The sequence below is a fragment of the Pteropus medius genome, unplaced genomic scaffold (genome assembly GCF_902729225.1).
Source record: "Pteropus medius unplaced genomic scaffold, Ma_sr-lr_union100, whole genome shotgun sequence".
In the NCBI taxonomy this organism is placed as follows: Eukaryota; Metazoa; Chordata; class Mammalia; order Chiroptera; family Pteropodidae; genus Pteropus; species Pteropus medius.
In genome coordinates this window covers 4,013,701-4,030,616 of record NW_024356248.1, presented here as the reverse complement: position 1 = coordinate 4,030,616, position 16,916 = coordinate 4,013,701, and the positions used below count along the sequence as shown (strand labels likewise).

Below are 16,916 nucleotides of genomic sequence, written 5' to 3'. Positions count from 1 at the left end.
TCACCCCATCCGTTCAGTGAACATGGAGCCAGATTCCACAATTCATCTGTGACTTAATTTAATTTAATTAATTAATTAAAATTATTATCTATTATTATTATTTTTTTTAAGCCTACAGCACCTGGTCTTCCTAGGTGGTCTCCCATCCAAGTACTAACCAGGCCCGACCCTGCTTAGCTTCTGAGATCAGATGAGATCGGGCACGCTTGGGGTGGCATGGCCGTAGACTTTAATGGCTGCACAGACATATGGTTTCCGTGACTGCTCCTGGACGGGACACTACCTCCACCCCGAAGCTTGGCCCCCAGTACGGAGCAGCCTAAGGAGGCTGCAAGTGGCTTTGAAACCATGTAGTCAGATTTCTGGGATGGAGATCATATGCACCACTTAGTGATTCATCACTGGAACAGAAAGGGTTAGCACCTAAACTATACATCTATCAGCAGCCTGGCTGATTTCAATCACATCATCAACCAAGTGCCCAATCATAAGTGACTCCCTCCATGTGTCTCGCCTCTCACCCCTACTCCCCACTTCCCACCCCTCCCACGCCCCCCCATGCCTGGGCCTCAGGGAGATTCTGGTTGGCTGCTGGGCTCATTTCCTGTGAGCCAGCCTGGAAGGTGACCTGCATCTCTAAGATAGAATGACTAGTGAGACCAGGATCCCCGTCAGAGAGTGCTGGAGAGCTGGCCTGTGACTTTGCAAACCTAAACTGCCTGACTCTGGCTCAGAGAGAGGGAGTGGGAAAGCATACCTGTGGCCAGGTGAACCTGAGACTGAGTCCATACACACTACATACATAACCTAAGAAGGAAAAAAAATGAGCAGGGAATGGGCCACAAACGGGCTCTGGCCCCCAGTCCATGCGTGCGTGTCCATCACGCACGCATAGAGGATTGGAAGCAGAGTTAAGAGGGCCGGTTCTCTCCAAACTTGAGGGTGAACTCTTCAGCCTCCCTGTAGAACAGCTCCGGGTCCTGTGCTAGCAGGTCGGCGAGCTCCACACGCACAGGCTGCTCCAGTTCCGGCCTATTCACCAGCACGCTGAGGGCCTCCAAGACTGCGGAGAGGCCGGATCAGACCATCAGCAGAGACAGAGAAACCCCAGGGAAGGCGGCAGCGGCTGCTCACTCCCGGACCCCCCTGCACAGACACACGCACTCCTTGGGAAACCCCCAAGGAGATTCCATAGCTTGGGATGACTCTACAACCAAATCAAATGCCCTCACACTCCCGGCTGATGATGCCCGAAGCCCTGACTGGTTCCATTAGTGGTTTTCAAACTACGTTCTGTGGCTTCAGAGGCACTTCCGCAGGAGGGGTCGGTGGGATGAGTGGGTGTCTGGGTCCCGCTCCCCTTTTAACAACCATGCCATTTTCCTCTGTTTGGTATTAAGATTCCAAATAAACTTTTATTTGGAGAAAAAAGGTTCTGAGGCTAAAGACTGGACACCCCTACTGCCCTGTGGCTCTGAGCTTTCGCAGATGCCCTTGGCCCATGGCTCTGAGCTTTTGCAGATGCCCTTGGGAACGTGTGAAGCAGTGACCTGTTGCCCCGGGCACGTGTGCACAGGCACGAACACGCAGTTCTGAGCTAAGAACGTTCCCAGAGCCCCCAAAGCTCATCCAAGGGCTGCTCTGCCCGTCCCCGCAGGAGCCCCGTTCCCAGGGTAAGATCTCCCAAGTGGGTCCTGAGGCAGAATCGCGCACAGTGATGACACCTAAAGGCTCGAAGGGACACGCTGTCCAACACGGTGGACTCTAGCCACACATGTATCTAAATTTAAATGAATTAAAATGAACTACAATTAGAAATTTAGTTCCTCAGTCTCATTAGCCACATGTCAAGGGCTCAAGAGCCACACGTAGCTAGTGACCACGGAATCGGACAGCACAGCAATAGAACATCCCCATCACGGCAGACAGTTCTGCCCGACAGGCTGCTCTAGAGTCAGCCAAGCCTGGCATCGCGTCCCAGGTGTGCCACCTGCCAGCTGTACAACCTTCGGCAAGTGCTTCTCCTCTCATTTGCCTGAGTGTCCTCATCTCTTAAACGGAGCTAATGAGAGCACCGTTCCGTGGGGTTGCTGGAGGGATTAAGTGAAGCTGGTGTGTGAAGCTCTTCGCACAGTGCCAAACGTGCTAAATTAAGTGATGTGTGTTATTATTTTGGGGCCAATCCCCTCAACCGTCATGTAGGGCACTGAGCCCCGGGAAGGAGCAAATCCTTCACCGAGGTCCACAGATAGAGCAGCGGGCCTTCCCATCCCAAGCCCTTCCCTCTACACTACAGCCCAGCTGCTTCTCTCTTCCATGAACCTGGTGACGATGCTCTGTCATACCTGCCCAGGTGTAAGAACACAGGCAGGAGCAGGTCAGCCAGCCTAGGATCTCAAGAGGCATCCCTTCTGTCCGATGACAGGCTTGGCTGAGTCCTGCAATTTTTCATCTCCTCTCTTCTGGGCTGCTCTAACTCAAAATCAGTCCGTACGCCGCACCCGGCATCAGCCCCACCCTTCAGGCAAGGCCCAGCCTCACCTTGGCTAATCTTGATGTTAGGCTTCCAGTTCTCCTTGTTGATGATGGGCAGGCAAACCCGGCCGCTGCTGTCCACGTTGGGGTGGTAGATCTTGGTCGTGAACATCACCGTGGGCGGCATGAGTGGATACGCCTCAGGAAAGCTGATGAGCAGGTTGAAGGCCTTGAGGTTGTAGGGCGGCTTTTTCTGGGCACGAGAAGAGGTTGCTCTGAAAAGATGCAACCTCGGTCTGGTCCCCACCCTCACCCTCATCCCCACTCCAGGGTCCGAGGCATCCTCTGCTCCATGCGTAGGAAGAATCATGAACAGGGACAGATGGCACCCATATTCATTTGTCCACTGATCTATGGTTTAGTGGAGGAGTGGAATCGCAAAAGGGTACTGGCCTGGGGAGGGAGGGCGCAAAAGTCAGATCCTGGCTCTAACTGTGTGACCATGGCCTCAGTTTCCTTATTTGAAAAATAGGTAAAGTTTGACTAGATAAGCTCTAAGGACCATCTCAGCTTCGCCCCCCTGCCCCCGCCACTCCAGCTTTATTAAAAAATACATGACATCTATCACTGTATCAGTTTAAGGCGTACAGCAGGGTGACCCGCAGTCCCCAGCCTGGGCATCGTGTCCCTAGCACTTACTTGTCTTACAACTGGACGTTTATATCTTTTAACCACCTTGCTCATTTCCTGCCACTCCCAACCCTCTGTCTCTGGTAACCACGAGATCTCTTTTTCTAGCAGTTTTTTGGTTCCACATATAAGAGAGATCACACAGTATTTGTCTTTCTCAGTTTGCTTTCAAGGTCCACCCTTATTGTCACAAATGGTCATCTCAGCTTTAAAGTCTTGCTGAGAATTATGGACGAAGAGAAGGTCTGTTTGGGAGCTGTTAGCAACAGCTAACAAGGGAACCTAATTATCACGGGTGAAGAAATGAAGAGAGTGAAGAAATCCTAAGAACTCAGAAGATTGGGGGTGTAAAATGGTGCAGCCACTGTGGAAAACCACATAGTGGTTCCTCAAAAAATGAAACACAGAATTACCGTAGGATCCAGCAATTCTGCTACTGGGTAGACACCCCAAATAATCGAAAGCAGAGACTCAGACAGGGATTTGCACACCCATGTTCACAGCAGCACGATTCGCAATAGCCAAAAGGTGGAAACAACCCAAACGTCCATTGGTGAATGACCGAATAAGCAAAATGCGGCCTATACATACAGCAGAATATTATTTAGCTTTAAATAGGAACGAAACTCCCATACATGCCACAACCTGAACTCGGCAGACATTATGCCAAGTGAAATAAGTGGACAAAAAAGGATAAGTTTTGTATGGCTGCACTTATGGGAGGTACCTAGAACAGTCAAATTAATAGACATAAAATAGAAAGTTAGTTACCAGAGGCTGGGGAGAAGGAGGGATGGGGGTCCGTGTGTAATGGGGACAGTTTCAGTTTGGGAAAATGAAAAAGTTCTGGAAGTGAGTCCTGCATAACGACGTGAATGTACTTAGTGCCTCTGAGCTGTCCTTTTAAAAACGGTTAAGGTGGTAAATACTGTTACATGGATTCTACCATGATTTAAATAAATAGAGAACCCAGGGGCTGGAGTGACCAAGGGTTGGGAGCTGCCAGGATCAGGTAGAAAACCCTCCAGGCTTTGGGCAACCTGAAGATCTTCCTGAGCACCTACTCTGCGCTGGGCGTGACACATAGTGGCCCATGTTGCAGAGTGTCGAAGTTACATGGACTCTGGAGCCAGCCTGCATGAGTGTGATTCTAGGCCCTGCCACTCATCAGCTGTGTGACCTCAGGCAAGTAACCTAACCTCTCTGTACTTTCATATGGGAATAATAACAGACTTCATAGGACTTACGTGTGGATCAAATGAGTTCATTTATGCTAAGAACAGGACCTGGGACATGGCAAGCCCTATGTATTCGTCAGCTATTATGATGAAAAGTATTATGAAAACTCACGACTATCGGCATCTCCATTTCCAGACTGAGGAAACTCAAGTTCAATGTATGTAGCTAAACTTGCCCAGGGTCACAGTGGCAGTGCCAGGATGGGCAGCCAGTGCTGTCAACTATATGTCTCTACACGTGAGCACCACTCTCCATTCTTAGAAGGGAGGAACCTCAGAAACTGGATGACCCTAACACAGAGCACAGGGGCCTCCAGGCTGGTTCCAAAGCCTCAGACTCTTTCAAAACCTTCATTACTGAGAAAACAGACAGAATGACATGTGTATTTCAGCAAGGATTTAAGAGAGGTCCTCTTCCTCACCAGAAGGCAAAAAAGAAGCCATAGTGGACTTGGATGTGTCTGAAATAGGAGATGAGGCAACTACAAGGCAGATAAAGAAAATGTCTCAGCTTCATGTCCTCGATGGCAAGGGAACGGGACCTGGAGAGCAGAGACAAGGCCAAGGGTTGGCCTCAGAAAAGGCTGAAAGATATTGGCCTCTTATCTGTGAGCTTTGAAATCTGAACAGCACCACTCCAGTATAACTAAGCAGTAACATTGTTGGAGAACCTCTCCTAAATAAAATATTCTCGGTTCAGTTTGCTCATTTTCCCTGACCCCTTCAGGACATTGGATGAAATATGCTTTATTGTGACAACCTGACGCCTCTTGCGTTCAATATGTTAGCTTCACCGACGGTCTTGATATATAACAAATGTCTGGATAACACTCTAAGGTTGGCAAAATTTTGGAAACTAATCTTTACCCTCTACCAACCGTGGGAAACAGGAAGTTTATCCCCATCCTTTGATAAAGACCCAAGATAGATAGATAGATAGATAGATAGCTAGATAGATAGATAGATAGATAGATAGATAGATAGATAGATAGATAGATAGATAGAGATAGATAGATAGATAGATGAGAGATAGATAGATAGATAGATAGATAGATAGATTTTTTTTTTTTGGATGCCATTTGTCTGCTGAATCTTCTGTGGAGGGCTTGGCAGCTACTGGTTTGAGAAGAGGGTCTCCTACCTAGTCTAAAAGTCTTTTAGCTTTTTCATCAGTCAGCTTCAACCTCAGAAACAATCAATCCAGACTCAGAAACAATCAATCCAGGGGCAGTAAAATGACAGGGGCAGTAAAAAAATGGCTCTAAGGCAGGGAAAATTCTTGCCCAGTCCTAACCCTCCCTGCCCAGGTCCCCGGCCTCAGTCCCCTCAACCTAAAGCCATGATCTCGGGGACACTCACAGGCAGGAGGACTGCATGCCACACCAGGACGTTGTTGTCATCACTGGACAGGTTACATAGGTATGGGGGGAGCTCGTTCTGAAGATTCTCCAGCTCCTGCAGGAGGCACAGCAAGGGGACAGCTGACTAGTCTCTCTGACTTCAGCTGCTCCCCGCCCCCCGCCCCCAGAGGCTGTCCCAAGTCCCAAACAGGCCACCCTAGGGGATGGAAGCCGGCAAAGTCAGAGCCCCCATTTATTGAGCACTCAGTATGTGTCAGATGTGGCGCCAAGTGCTTTAAGTGACTTCTCCAGCATTAGCCTCGGCACCACCCTGTACGTGCTAGGCAGAGGGAAACGAAGGTCACTGCTTCACGGTGTCACAACTTAGAAGTCAACTTCCCTTGGGGCCTTCTCTCCTGAAACCAAGGCACTTAACCTCGGTCCTCTAGTCCTTTTCCTAGAGAGTCACAAGGTCCTGATACCTGCCCTCCCTCCCTTCCTCCCATAGTCTCCACTGAGTGTCCAGCATGATGACGCGCCCTGACAGGGCCCGTCATCAGAGACGTCGCCCTGCGCCTGTCAGACTCCTCCAGCCCAGGACTGGGGAAGGGGAACGACTCAGATGGACCACGGCAAAGCAGAACTCTATACACCAAGCAGAGAAAGAAGGGCATAAGAGTGACGCGCATTCCCAGAAATGTGACCCAATCACCGAGACATCACTAGATTCTCCCAACAGCCCTTTCTCGAGCATCGTCTACGGACACTTGACTAAGGCGGAGCCCAGCTCTCAAGAACTTCATTGGCATAATGGCAGAAACGGGAACGTGATTATGTGGACAATATGTGGAGACAGAACGAGGAAGGAAAGGAGAGGGCAGCAGGAAGGCCTCGCAGAGGGTGACAGTGGACTGGGCCACGCAGAATAAAGGAGCCCACTGTGCAGAGAAGGGGGAGGCACCGAGGCAAAGGGCCCCGCCAGAGCCACTGCGAATGGCGTGTCCCATGCGAGATTAATAGTTATTACAGGAAAAGGGTTCCGTGGTTGAGTACACTGAGAAACACTAGGCTGAACAGACTTCTTGTCTGCAGGACTTCCCAAAGCCTTGAAATGCCATTGCGTATCGTCAGTCTTCAAGATGTGAGTGCCCAGGGCATGGGGCACTTCCCAAACGTATCTGACCAAGGAGCCCTTTCAGGGTCCATCCTGTGGGACAACAGACTTTTTGGGGGGGTGGGGGGGAACAATTACAATATTAAAGATTATTAGACATTCAAGGGCAGGTCATATGCTCGGAAACACCGAAGGTGTAAACCAGTGATTCTCTGCTCAGGGCAATTAGGGGATACTTGGCAATGTCTGGAATCATTTTGGGGTGTCACCATGGGGCAGTGCCACTCCTTATCTAGTGGGTAGAGGCCAGGGATGCTGATAAACAAATTATCAGGCCCAAAATGTCAACGGTGACGAGGCTGAGAGGCACTGGCAGAAACAAAGGCAGAGAGAAAGCTTCCCACGGCCCGTCCACGGATGGGGAAGGTCCTTTAACACTGTGGACCACCTAAATGTTCTCTACGCCCCACACGTGAACACACCCCCGACCCCACTTCCTAGCTTTCTGCCCATCCTCCGTGTCTGTCCATACCAATAATTGCTTCTAGAGCCTTCTGCCTACGGTCTACTCTCTGATCCTCATTGATCTTTTTTCCCCGCCAGCTACAGTTGACATTGCCTGTTATGTTAGTTTTGGGTGTACAGCATAGTGGTTAGACACTACCCTCAAACTAGAAGCATCTGCTACTTCAAGGCCTAGTTCCCATATCAACTGTGTCTCTTTGGCAAGAATGAAGGCCAAGGCTGAAGAGAGAAGCTGCGGAATGGATGTTTTCCGACTTCGCTATAACCGGGAGCACTTGGACTTTCATCAGTTATAAGTGAGTTCTGCCAAACCTTTCCCAAAGTCCGAGGATGTCGAAACCCCAGTGAGGACATACAGCTCTTCCCGGATGCCTGTTAGGAAATCACCCGACTCAGAGTAACAGAAAATGAAAGTAGAGAGGCCACTGAAAGAACCTTCTGAGTGGAGCTCCCCTGACCTGGGCTCAAATCCCAGCACCGTCACTCCCGACTGGGTGACCCTGACATCTGAGTCATTAATTCTGAGCCTCCACTTCCTCATCTGTAAAGTGGGGGTATATGACTTACCTCACAGGGTTTCTGAGAGAATAAAATAAAATAACTAAAGTAAATTGCTTGGCACTTAATGGTGCCAATGGGATAAACACCAAACACCGACTCCTGCTCTTTCCCATTTGGCTGGAAAGACCCTCCGCCCCGTCTTGCTGCCAGCCTCCAGTTTGGGGCTGCACCTGCTCTGGGTGCCCCAATCTGGGACATCTTCTTCTCCGAGGCGGAGGGTAGCAGGCACACCTTTCTATTCCCCTCAAGACCGCACCCCACTCTGCACATTGTAGGGGAACTTCTGAGCTACTCAAAGTCTGGGAGGTGTCGGACCCACATCACCAGGGGCGCTCTTCCTTCCCTATCTCTTCCCATCTCCATCTCCCGGCTGTACCCCAGTCCTGCAAACACTCTGGGTTTTCCCTCCTCCGGGGGGAAACTGCCCCCTCCCTATCCTTGTGTCTTTAATTGGAAAGAAAGCTCACTGAGGACAGGGTTTTCTGCTCATCTCTGCCTCCCCACCTCCCAGGGCAGGAGGCAGCACATAACAGGCATTCGAGATCTGCAGAACGAATGAACGCGCGCCACCTACTCCAGGACGCCTTCCAGGTCCGCCACGGCAGCTTTTCCTCCCAAGAATACCCAGGGAACTTTGCTCGCGACTCCTACTCAGCATCCCAGACTTCTCGAGACTCTAGTAATGCAGGTACCAAATTAGGGGGCGGGTCCTGAGCTATTCCGAGGCCAGGACCGTGTCCTGGTTATGTCAGTTCAAAACCATCCCGCCCCGCCGCCAAGCAGAGAGCCTGGTTCCTTGAACCCTTGGGCACTTGAGACGCAAACAGTTGTTATCACAAGTTTCTGGCAGAAGAAAAGAAACCGAAACCAGTTTGGGAGAAGCCAGCTCATCCCCATCTCCAGCACAGCTCAGGGAGCCTGCGACATCCTCGCCGGATATGCTCCTGCCCCCCAAAACTCCAGCTCTGGCCCCTCTGGAAGACCCACTCCTCCTCTAGGAGAGGACCGGGATAACAGGGTTCAGGCCGCCCCGGAACCGGGACAAACAAATGCGCAGGGAGAGCCCGGGGGAAGGGAGGATGGAGAAGGGAGTGGAGAGGGCGAGGGGATCCGTGAGAAAGGGGTCACCTCCACAGAGTTACCTTCGCCACTCGCTTGTTCGCCGTCATCTCGGGACGGAGTGCGGACTCTGGCGACTCCAGCGAGATTATGCGCCGGCCGGCGGCCTGGTGGCGCCCCGCCCCGGGGACCCCACCTCCGGGAGCCCCGCCCGCGCTCCGCTCACCGGCGCGCCCGTGACCATGTGGACCTGCTCCCTGCCTCTTCCGCTGACACTGGGAAGCGGTCGAGGGCAGGAGCCTCTCGGGCCCTGGCTGGGGCCCCAGGGCAGTGGGCTGGGATACCCGGAACTCGCGCCCTTTGTTGGGGCACCGGGCGGGCCCGGGAGCGCGCGATGTGGCCGGATCCCGGTATCCCACTGGGGGGCGCCGTGCACCAGGCAACGAGCGCTCGCAGGCTGGAGGCTGGGGTCCGCCCATCCGGGTTCTGATTCCAGCTCCGCCGCCGGAGGCCGTGGGGCGGGGCGGGGGAGCTCCCTCGTTTGCCCGCTACCCCAAACAAACACTCCCCCTAAGTCAATACTGGATGCTGGCTATGCTGTCGCAGCTCCCGACAGGTTGCTCTGCGGCTCCACCAACAGACCGCCGCCCTAAACTCCCCCAGCGAATTCCTCAAGCCCCTAGACCAGTCATTCCCCCTCTCTGAGCCCAAAGCCCCATTACAGCCTCCAAAGACCCCTTCCCTAGCAGTTTGAGATCCTTTGTGTGGTTGCATGACGAAAAGCACCCTGCAAAGGGGCGCCGTTGGACCCATTCTCTCTTGGTTTAAGGTTTGGGTCCTTTAGGTTTAGCATCTAGTTGAGTTCCTACTATGTGCCCAATAGGGAAACAGTTGAAGGGGGCAGCCCCACGACGGATTAAAAGAGCCTCCCTTATTTTACCATCAGTCCGTTACAAACAGCGGGCGTACCTTTTGCCCCCACAAACTTTAGCCAGGAGTGCAAGGGCAGAGCAGAGATCCCTTCCCCCAGCCCGGAGCTGAAGCTGCGGTGGGACAGCAGCCGCTGAGCGCCGAGCAGCATCTGGGGATGAATGAATGTCCTAGTAATAACGAGACTCCTCGGGAGGACCGAACCCGTCTTCTTCGCCCCCACCGCTTTTCGGCTCGCTACCTCCTGTCGTTTTCATCTAAGTGTCTTGGAACCAAATGACTTCTCCGTTCAGATGTGGGATGTATTCGTAGAACGATTAATGCTGTCCGATTCAATTCAATAAATTTTAAGTGGGCATCTTCTATATTCCAGAAATGAATAGGACATTGTCCACAATCCCTTAACCCAGGTACCGATGAGGCAACCCAGGCACTTGACCCTGCCTCTGGTCATTCATCTCAGTTAACGTGCATTACTGCTGACTGTCAGGCACTGACTTTAGAGAACAGCCAGATGAGAAAGTGGGGTCCTTGTCCTTGAGAAGGGAAAGAATACAGCCCTTGCATTTTTAATGCAAAAGTGGTAAGCATGTAGGGTAAGGATACAGGGAACCATCTGGTGCTGTGAGAGCCTGCAAAGAGTCACTCGACGCAGACTTAGAGAGGGGCAGAGGTTTCCTGGAAGAGAGAAAAATCCAAGAGGATTGCAAAAGTACTGTGAGTTAGTAACAGTCAGAACGTGGGATTAGGGAGTTCCCAGAAGAGAGAACGAAGGTGCAGTATATGGAAACTGAAAGCAGTTCCACAATGTGGAACGGTCTGTCCCGCGCTAGAGAAACTCTGCGTCCCCGACTCGAATTCAGAGTCATGGATTTAGCCCAGCCACCCCATCCTGGGGTGAATGCTAACCACCCATACGGCTGGGACACTCACGTGCATATCTTCGTACCTTCACACAGTGCAGACCTTTGTGTGTCAGAACCAGCCCCCAGGAGACTCGAACTCTAGTTCCACATCCGCCCCCCAGAGCAGGATGGCCTCCATCCACCCCTCAGTGCAGCGTGGCCTCTGGTGGGCTGTGGAACCCCCCACCTACTTCCCAGGAACGCTGTGAGGCCAAGCTCACAGAAGTGGAGGAACTTTGAAAATTGTAACGTCCAGCTAGAAATAATCAGGATTCAATCCCAGCTTGATTATTAATGGCTGAGTAACTTTGGGCAAATTACTTAAGCTGTCTATCTGTGCCTCCATGTCCTCATCTGTAAAATGGGACTTAGAAGAGTGGCTGAGTCTGCAGCCATGCTACCTTGAACAAGCCCGATCCTGTCTGATCTTGGAAGCTAAGCAGGGTTGAGCCTGGTTAGTAGTTGGATGGGAGACCACCTAGGAAGACCAGGTGCTGTAGGCATAAAAATAAAAATAAAGGATTGTAAACTTGACAAGATCCTTGCAGTCTGTGAGGTCAACCAAGGAGGGTTGTCTCCCCTAAAAAAAAAAAAAAAAAAAAAAAAGAATAGTGGATATGAGGAGTAATGAATTGATATTCAGACGATAAGTGACAGTTATTATAATAATATTTGACTCTGTATGCCCATAGCACGTCTAAAAGGACACATGATACTGTGAGTATCTTTGGGGAAGGTAGCTAGGTGACTGCATATGGGATGGGGGAGGAAAACTTTTCACTATGAATCCCATTTCCTCTTAAATTTTTGAACAATGTGAAGATGCTACCTCTTCAAAAATAAATAACTTTAAATTTAACAACTTTCTATCTTTAAAACTGAAAGGTTTTTTTACATTAAAATGTTTATTCTTGGCTTCTCTAAGAACATAAGACTCTCGGCAGTGCTAGGCCCATGATCCCTCATGGGGATGTTGACCAGCTGGAGTTGGGGCTGCTCCTTTAAAGCAGGAATGCCGGCCAGTTTACTGGTTTTCCACGAGCCTCACCACTCCCTGTTCCTCCCAGCCTGGTTGGCCTCACCTGCTTTTTTAGCTGCCTAATCCTGTAGGGAATCCCCGCTCTGGAGTCTCTTTACACTGGCTAACTTCCTATCTCTCGAACCCTCTCTTTTCTTTCCTGGGGTCAGGGTTTTTCATGCCGCATGATGGCTGTGGCCTTTGCAGACAGGGAAGTGTAACTGGGAGGTGTGACAGTGCCCGTTCCCGGTCAGAACCATTCCAGGGACTTCACAGGGAAAAAATTGTCGTCTTCCACTCTTGGCAGCTCTGTCATTGCCGGGAGAGGGGCAGGGGTCACAGAGACCATCTGAACAAAAAAAGGGAAACATACTTTTCCGACACCATAGACAGTGCGGCATGTCAGTCATGTGTTTAAAGACCACAGCGTATGCATTTATGTTTGCATGTTAGAGACTAAGCTGGAGGACACTTAAGAACACAATAGAGTAATTATCAGCTGGGGAGGAAAAAAATGTGGCTTGTATACAGCCTTTTCAGATGTTCTGCCTTTCATCATCTTTGAGTTATTATACACTCTGTAAATTGTAGTAAGTGATGGCATGCAAAATAACTCTCATACACATGCAAATTATTTTTGTCCAATAGAAGTTTAATTGATTTCCTTTCTCCCACCCGACGGAAAAATCAGCTTTGCTTTTATTTACATGTTCATTTCAATACTCTTGATCTATCTATAAACGTACCTGTTTTCGAATTCTCTTTGGTTCTAACATCTGCCTCGTTCTCTTGTCAATTAATGAGTAGAATGAAATCTCAGATATGTATCCATTTTATATCTGTACAAGAGTCATGATTTTGCCTTTTTCTGAAAATTATCTTAATCGAGTTGTAGACTAATCTGGAAGGATGCTTAAGAAACTGACAAGTGGTTTTATGAGTCCCGGGATGGAGCTGGAAGGAGACTTCCCTTCCACTGTTTTGTACTTTTCAATTTTCCTACCATGTGAATAACTCTCCATTCAAAACTATAAACAAATACAACATGTTTTTTAAAGAAAATTAATCGAAAAGAGGAAAACAAAAACAGGACACATAACCTAGCAATGAAGAACATGGGATTCGAGGTCAATCAGTCCTAGATTTCCAGCTCTGATATTTTCTAAGTGATTTAGGGCAAGTTACTTAACCTAAGTTTTAATTGATCTGTAAAATATCTTTGTGAGGATTATGCTAGATTTTAAAATGAAAAATTTTAGCCCAGGGCCTGACACACAGTGAGCACTCATAACAAACCTGGACCACGATAACGTGATAATCAACATCATCATTGTCATCTCCATCGCCAACAAGTCCAGTGTCTCCCGAGCACTGAACGAACCCACTAAGAGGGTGTCAAGCAATTTTAGGTGGTACGAAATCACATATTAAGAAACTTTTTTCTTATTCAATATTTTTCTGGCCCTTATTGATTTCTCAAAGACAAAGTTTCAGTTTAGGGCTAGTGGTCTTTTGTATCCAACACATGCTAATTTCGTTTTTTAACAAGGAATGAGGAGGCATATAAGGAAGGAGGTATAGAGGTTTCAGCAGGCAGAATCAGCTAGAATTAAGTAACGTCATTCTGTTTCACGGCATTTCTTTCTTTCTTTTTTTTTTTTTGCCAGTTAAATTTTATTTATTATATAAATCCTATAACTTGATATGAAAAACAAAGCGACTCCAATAAGTACTACAAAGGCAAAGGACATGAACATTTGACCAGAGAGAAACACAGCTACTCAAAAAACACAAATATTTAACCTCATCAATAATCAAGAAAATGATTGAGATGCTATTACTCGCTCATTCAAAGCACAAGGTTAATAGCAATTTCTACTTTTTCTATTTTCTAAATGTACTTATCAGTGCTATTTTTAGTCATAAAAAATTGAGTCTTTGAAAAAGAAACATTGAAAGTATAAGAATTTCTGCCAATGCAGAAATCATAAAAAGCATGAAAACGAACCAACAGTTGTATAGGCAGCAAGGCTCAGATCCCTGGAAGCCAATTCCTTTTGTCTTGGTTCCTGAGTTTTATTATGGGATTGCCAATAAAGAGAAGGCTGTTCCTAATTTACACTGTGACAGCCTCCCAAGTATTAGGGTCTACATACACATGCGTATGTATGTATGTATGTAAATGTCTATATGTAAATTTCTTCTTCAAGTAGATTATTATGCCAGGATAGGACTTCTTCAGAATCACTCAACCAGTGGGGATGCCCTTGGTATTAAAGAGGCTGAAAATCTACTTCAGTGTTGTCTGCAAGACAGCAGTGTCCTAGACCTTCTGTGGCTAGCTCCTTAGAGAGTCTGAGGTTAGTCCTGTCCTTCAGACATAGCCCAAAGGACATTTTTCTGATTTGATGCAGAACAGAGTGTATCTCCCGCTTGCTCAGATCATAGCCTTGAGGCAGATCACACAAAGCTCAAGATGCACAGGGCTGGAGCAGCATCAGGGCAACCAGCCCAGATAGTATTGTATTAGTCAGATCAAATAATCATGTTAGGGTGACAAAGTTAGGAGAATGAACTTCAAATTCTATAACTTTGTTCAGCATATTTCTTTGCTTTTATAATATCATAACTTTCATTGATAAAGAAATGGGAAACAGAAATTGACCGAGCAAAAGCAATTGTCTGAAACCTGAACGTCACTAAATAGTCTGCATAAAAGCAACTTTACAGAAAACAATATACAGACAGGAAAAGTAAACAAATTTCATCGGAAGTAACAATTTAGTCAAATGATGAATTTGGTGTACAATATGTCATAACCCTTCTCTCTGTCAATTCGGTATGACTACATAGACTTTCTTCTCTGGCACTGAAGTCCTCGTAGCATTTCTTTATAGGCACATTCATTCCAGGGCTACATTCTGACTTTCAGGGTCTCTAGGTACTTTGGCCTTGGGGGGACCCTTTCTCCATTAAAAAAAAAGAAAAAAATATTAAAACTTAAATTTTATGACTGTATTGGCATAAACAATATAATCCAGGCTATATTCATTACTGTATTTAGTTTTTAAAATTTTTTTGTAAATTTAAAAAGAAATTAAAATTAAAGGATTTTCATAGGCCCCTAAAAGCATCCTAGGCTTGAGGCCCTGTGTTTGGTCTGCCCTGATTCATTCTATTAATAGTGAGGGCTACTGACTTTCCATTTACAGAGAAGCTGTCGAATTTCCTTCTTATATAAATAAGTGTATTCAAGTAAACAAAATGAGTCCATTAAATAGTATGGTATTAGTCAGCTTGACTTGCCATAACAAAATGCCGTAGTCTGGGCAACATAAACAATAGAAAGTTATTGTCTTCCAGTTCTAGAGGCCGGAAGTCTGAAATCAGGGTGCTAGCATAGTAGAGTTCTCAGGACAATCCTCTTCCTGGCTTGCAGATGGCCTTTTCCCTTCGTGTCTGCATATGGAGGGGGTGTGTGTGTGTGTCTCTCTCTTCCTCTTCTTACAAAGTCACAGTGCTACTGGATCTGGGCTCCGCCCTTACAACCTCAGTAAACCTTAATTACCCTTCTAAAAACCCTATATCCAGACACGATCACACTGCAGGTTAGAGCTTCAACATTTGAATTGTGGGGGAACACAGTTCAGTCCATAGCAAATATAATACATAGTAGTACAGGGGTGTATGAGAATATAACAAAAATGAAAGCTATCATTTTGCAGAAGAGGAGTCTAGGGCTATAAAGCCCCCTGGAATCAAGACTAGAATTCCTAAGCCTTTTGGACCCTTCAGGCACGTTGGGATGAAGCTCCTGGGCTCCTGCAGCACACCCCTGGGAATGGGAGGACCCCTTCCCCACTGGCCTTACACGGGCACAGGGGTACGGGACTTACCGCACAGCCTGCTCTTGCTGACCCCTGGGGTCTGGGGATTCGGCTTCCAGAGAACCCACCAGAACTAGGCTTTGTTTCCATCAGAACACTGCCCTAAAAAACCATTCGGAAAGCCCAAGAAAGGACAAAGTCCCTTTAAATCCAGGCGGCAGCACCTTGTTAAAAAATAATAATAATAAAGAAATGAGGGAGCTTTGAAGTAGAGTAAATTAGCGTTCTGTCTAGGGGCCTTTTCAAAGGCCTGCAGACTGACTCTTGTCACCCAGGTAACCAGATCCTGATCAGAGGACACCTCCTGAAGTGAAAAGAAGGGGCCCTAGCTACCCCACCCCTCTGGGGGTTTTGTTCTCCCTCACTTTTCCATTTCAGCCCAATGGAGAAGACGCTGAGGAGAGAGTCTGGAGGTGAAGCAGGAGAGACAAATCCACCAACGCGCCAGCCTCTTGGGTCCGCTTTTCGTGCCATCTATCTGGATGGCAAATGAGAACGGCAGTAGGGGACGAAAGTGTAGTTCTGTGAGCTGGGAGCTTCTGCCACTAGTCTGAGCTGCACCGTGGACTGAAGCAGGGCCCAGAGAGGACCCAGGGAGCTTCCGACTAAATGAAAAGACTCAGCCGGGTTCTGTTCCTGGACAGAACCAGTCTGCATGCTCAGCGGTTTCAGCCAAGAGACAACTCTGAGATGGTTTTATGAGAAGGAGCTTTATTGTGAGCCAGCAAGCAAGGACACTCTAGGGCTTGTTCCCAGAGTCAAGTGTCCCCGAACAAAGCATCACATCCACCTTTATTAGGGGAAATCGGGCATAAACATCAGGGTAGACTTCGCCATGGGACGTTTCTGCACATACACAGTCAGAATACAGGGCTATGCCTATATGCCTGTTCAAAAATGGCAGAAAATTTCTGCCCCTGGATGGAGATTTTAATATTATAACGAGTGTGTAGTGAGAACAGCTCACGAGGAGGTCACTGAAGGGTCTTTGCGGATGCTCTAGCCTTTTCCAGGCAGTTTCAGCTGGTTCGCCCCCTGGTCCTATAAAACATCCTGGGTTGTTTTTTTTTTTTTTTTTTTGAAAAACAGTTCTAACATTTTTCATCAACGTCAGGGTTGGCATACATATAGGTGAACATCTGACTAAGTCTTGGTCTTTCTGTGAAACTTTCGG

The 16,916-nt window shown here is 48.1% G+C and overlaps 2 pseudogenes; one reads left to right on the top strand and one right to left on the bottom strand.

Annotated features, from left to right (window-relative positions):
• Window positions 1-109: 109 nt before the first annotated feature.
• On the bottom strand, window positions 110-228 carry LOC120600887 (uncharacterized; annotated as a pseudogene).
• A 10,993-nt stretch (window positions 229-11,221) lies between these two features.
• LOC120600919 (uncharacterized) lies at window positions 11,222-11,340 on the top strand (annotated as a pseudogene).
• The last annotated feature ends 5,576 nt before the right edge of the window (window positions 11,341-16,916 follow it).